General features: G+C 44.8%; 1 protein-coding gene across 1 annotated transcript in view; it reads left to right on the top strand.

The window, feature by feature from the left end:
- Positions 1 to 621: 621 nt before the first annotated feature.
- Positions 622 to 4,516, top strand: part of LOC308155967 (guanine nucleotide-binding protein G(I)/G(S)/G(O) subunit gamma-7-like) — a gene marked incomplete at its 3' end in the record, with an annotated part of 24,664 nt that continues 20,769 nt past the window's right edge. Inside the window, exon 1 of the mRNA XM_080529331.1 lies at positions 622 to 727. The remainder of the gene's footprint in view (positions 728 to 4,516) is intronic.

Below are 4,516 nucleotides of genomic sequence, written 5' to 3'. Positions count from 1 at the left end.
CATTCCTGTGGAAGAACACCCTGTTGATATCTGTCACGAAACATGTACTGAAGAATAGTTTGGATAATACATATTATGTAATACAAGGAAGTATGATTATTTTCTCTCATTGTTAGCAATAATGAAGCCCATAATGAAGGTTTTTTTTGTGAATAGAGTTTAGTGTTCTCTGCTTTACTTGCTTGGTTTATCTCCCATGTCCCCAGGCTAATTTTGCATAAATGGAGTAGTAATCAGCATTTATCACATTCCCTCAGTGTGTTTGGTTAGAGCGAACAAGCCAGGAAGTAGAGTGAAGCCATCCCATCATGTGGCCATTATCAGAACATGATAAGTGCTAAATGGGCCATTTATTTTGTGCGATTTCCGATGTCATGACCTGAATGTCTAAATGTTGCTCTTATGGATTCGTATTGGTATGTTATCTTGCATTTACAGGTCTCTCTTTTGAAAGAAATGTTTTTATTTTTGTATTTATCTAAATGTATCTTAATTTGGATGAATGACGTTTAAATAGAATGAAAACACATCCCTCAGTTCAACCTCGACTCTGATAATCTGTGTAATTCTTGTCCGTATTGACCTGGGTCACTTGTTATTTGTTTCTAGGTGAGAGGTAGCAGCAGTTCTACTGAAATCACTCGTAACTGAAATACCAATCAGTTATCAGATGCAGGGGTCATCATGATGTCAGAATCCTCCACCTGAATGATCCTGCAACGAGAGGGTAATAGTGGTCAAAGTTCAAGGGTCATCCTTTACTTCCCATCACTTCCTCACGTTTGACCTATGGAACCTTTCATTGGAACAACACTGAGTCAAAATCAGAGAGATTGCACCTTCAATGCTGGCCCATGATTTAGACCTTAGTCCCTACTAAGGTCTAAATCATGGGCCAGCATTGAAGGTGCAATCTCTCTGATTTTCTACTTCAAGGTGTCTAGTTGACGCTTGCGCACAGAAGTATAATGCAGAGAATAACATCATCACTTGCCTTTGTGATCATACTTTACTGTATGCTGCTTTGCCATGTCCAGAGAGGCTCTGTGGTGCAAAATGGCTATAAAAAAGAAATTGTGAAATGTCTTGCTTGTTTGTATTTTAAGTCAGGCAAAGTGATATCACTCACTTTCCGTTTAAGCTTGTTCAAAAACAACGGCCACAGTCATATTCAGCTAATTTAATTTCCCTGATGATGCTTCATTTTAAATAATGACTTTCAATAGCACCATTTTTCTCTTTTTTTTATTATTAGTGATGAGAAAGAAAAAAACATATTTGCAGGGAAACCAACCAGCAAGAATGACTATAAGTCTGATCTGTATAATGTTGCAGTTTTGTATCTTGACACACGTGTTTGCTTTGCTGAGTCTGCTACAAAACGGTTGTGATTAGTCACAACTGAAGCCTCCCTTCGGGGAAACCAAACATGGTAACCACCCATAACACTGATGCAGATGATGTCTCACCAGTCTGATCCGTAGTGTGTGTCTGGCAAACCCTTGCTCACTGAGGGAAAGAAGAAGGGTTGTGTGAGTGTGTGTGTGTGTGTGTATGTGTCTGTGTTTTGTAAGTGCAGGTGTGGTTGTCTGCATGTGTGTCTGCATGTGTGTGTGTGTGTGTGTGTGTGTGTGTGTGTGAGTGTGCGTGTGCGTGTGCGTGTGCGTGCGCATGTGCGGTTGTCTGCATGTGTGTGACTGTGTGTGTGTGTGTGTGTGTGTGTGAGCATATATGTATGTGTGTGTGTGTATATGTATGTGTGTGTGTGCGCATGAACAAGTGTGTGTGTGTATATGTGTGTATGTGAATGTGTGTGTTTTGTGAGTGCAGCAGGTGTGGTTGTCTGCATGTGTGTGACTGTGTGTGTGTGTGTGTATATGTATGTGTATGTGTGTATGTGTGTGTCTATATGTATGTGTATGTGTGTGTTCTGTGAGTGCAGCAGGTGTGGTTGTCTGCATGTGTGTGACTGTGTGTGTGTGTGTGTGTGTGTGTGTGTGTGTGTGTGTGTGTGTGTGTGTGTTCGTACACGTGTTCAGCGATGATGTGTAAAGGGGAATACACTCATCCTAGCAGCAGGCTACTGAATGACTCATGAGCCCTTTTACAGAGAGCCAGAGTGACAGTGAAGTGTGGAGGGGGAGAGAGACTGGGGGCGGAGGAGGAGGAGGAGGAGGAGGAGGAGGAGGAGTGTACTAGGCCACACACTGTCACCACAGTCTTAATGTGAACAAACACTCCCAGGCGGTCAGAATGGAGGATGGCGATGGCATTCCTAGCGTAAAGGTCTCGGTCTAGAAAACCCACATGCGCCAGTGCAAGGACAGCATTTCACTGGATGATTCTCTGGCTCAGGCTGTCTTTCTTTCTTCTTTCTCTCTTTGGCGTTGCTCTTTTGGCCGTGCTCTCTTGCTCTTTTTTCCTTGAGTGAATTCCCAGCACTCCATCCATTTATGCCACTACCCACGTATGCATGTTTTAATGTGAATTATAAGATAAGATTGAACATAGCACAGGCACTGAGACAATGAAATGTAGTTCATGCAAACTGAACTCCCCAGGAAGAACAGAGCTCTAGGTTAGCCATCTTCCCCCGTCATCTTAGTGGTTAAGTGCCTTGCTCAAGGGTCCAACAGCAGTGGGAGGCACCTTAGATGTGATGCCAGCAACCCTCCAGTCACCAGCTTCCACTAGGCTCCCTCCTGGGGTGGGGATTGAACCGGCGACCTACCGATTGCTGGCCAGCCTCTCTAACCCCTAGGCTACCTGCCGCTTAAACTGCCGATTAAACACGTTGAAAGGGCTCCGCTTCCTGTTAAAACAAACTGGAACCTGATGCTGGTTCTTTTTGAACATTTTGGATGAGGTGAGCAGTTCTTTTTATGCTTTGCCAAAGTTCAGCTCATTTACACAAAGCTGGTCAATGTTCTCCTGAGTGTTTTCACGCACTGTAGTACATGGGTGGTTTCTGTCCACAGTTTTTCTGCAGTGTGTAGTGAATTAATACCCCCCCCCCCCCTTGTCTCTCTCTCTCTCTCTCTCTCTCTCTCTCTCTCTCTCTCTCTCTCTCTTTCTCTCTGTCTGTCTGCCAGTAACAAAGCGTTACATAGTGCATGTGGCAGGAAGCCAAGACCACATTACCAATCCCAGTAACCTTTGACAGACGTGTGTTAGAGGTGATGGAGGCCATTTTTTTTACTCGTGTCTGTCTGTTTTATCAGTCTCTCTCTTTCTTCCTGCCAGTTCCGGTCTGCACAACTGATCCAGTAAACAGACACAAACGCCCTATATTATCCTCCCTTTCTCTCTCTCCCTCCTCCCTTACCAACCAATGATACAGTATACCAACTGAGTGCGTCTGCTTTTATTAATCATCTGCGTCAATGCGGTCGGTACCTTTTCTCAGATCATCACCTCAACTCTCTACCATAGCCTCCTGTTTTAAGCCTGGAGACACATGACAGATGTCCTCTGTGTCTTTTTAAATGGCCATTGAAGTCACCCATGCGTACGATTCCAATGCCATCAAACGACTCACAGCTAGTGGCGATCGTGCAGGGGTGTATTCAGGTGATTCAGGGCAGAAATGTTTCACGACTTTGACGTCTTTTCAGAGATGAGTGCACAGTGATTCAACGTGGGGGAAAAAGCTGTAAAGGTCCAAGATGACCAAGAGGGAGCTGTAGTATTACTGGGCTGCAGCACTACTCTGTACTTTCTGCCTATCGGGTTTCGAGATGAAGCCTCTCTGGGTTTGACTCATAGTCATAAATGCTAGTCATAATGTACCAGTCCTTCTGGTATTTCTCATGAATCTAATCAAGAATTAATCTAGTGCAACATTTGCACCCTGACCATAATAAAATATGTATTATGTTTAAAATGGGAACATCACTTCTATGTTTTACTGAGGAAGTTATTGCTGTTGTGATAAAGGCAATTACCACCTCCTCTCCCCAAGGAAATAAAGAGCTGGCACATGTTGACACAAGATGGAGCATGGGAGATGAGGAGGGGGTAGAGGGACAGGTACTATAATGGCCAGAGGCCACCAATTTACGCAGCAGTCCTACATTGATGACATCAGTGAGGGCCCTTGGGCTGGGCTGTTGACATCATCACTGCTAACTCTGGGGAGGTGGTGGGCTGCTATGCACGTGTGTGTGTGTGTGTGTGTGTGTGTGAGAGAGAGAGAGAGAGAGAGAGAGAGAGAGAGAGAGAGAGAGAGAGAGAGAGAGAGAGAGAAAGAGAGAGAGAAAGAGGAGTCTCAGGAGTAGTGAGGATGCCAAGTAACTCCAGGCCAGTCATGGGCCTATAGTTAGATCACTGCTGACCTCCGTGCTCTTCTGCGCCAATGAGACCAAACTGATCTGTGGTTGGTGTGCGTAAGAGCATCTGCCCTCACCACCCCAGGGCTGTACGAAGGCGGTCCAAAGTGCAGGGAGAGGAGGAGAAGGAGGGAGAAATTATGGACTGGAGGCTGAAGAAACAAATGAGTACTTAGACACGTTGGCCT

Source organism: Nansenia antarctica, assembly GCF_963989245.1.
Source record: "Nansenia antarctica genome assembly, chromosome: 1".
NCBI lineage: Eukaryota > Metazoa > Chordata > Actinopteri > Argentiniformes > Microstomatidae > Nansenia > Nansenia antarctica.
Note: the sequence above shows the minus strand (reverse complement) of the source record. Positions and strands in the feature narration are given on the sequence as shown.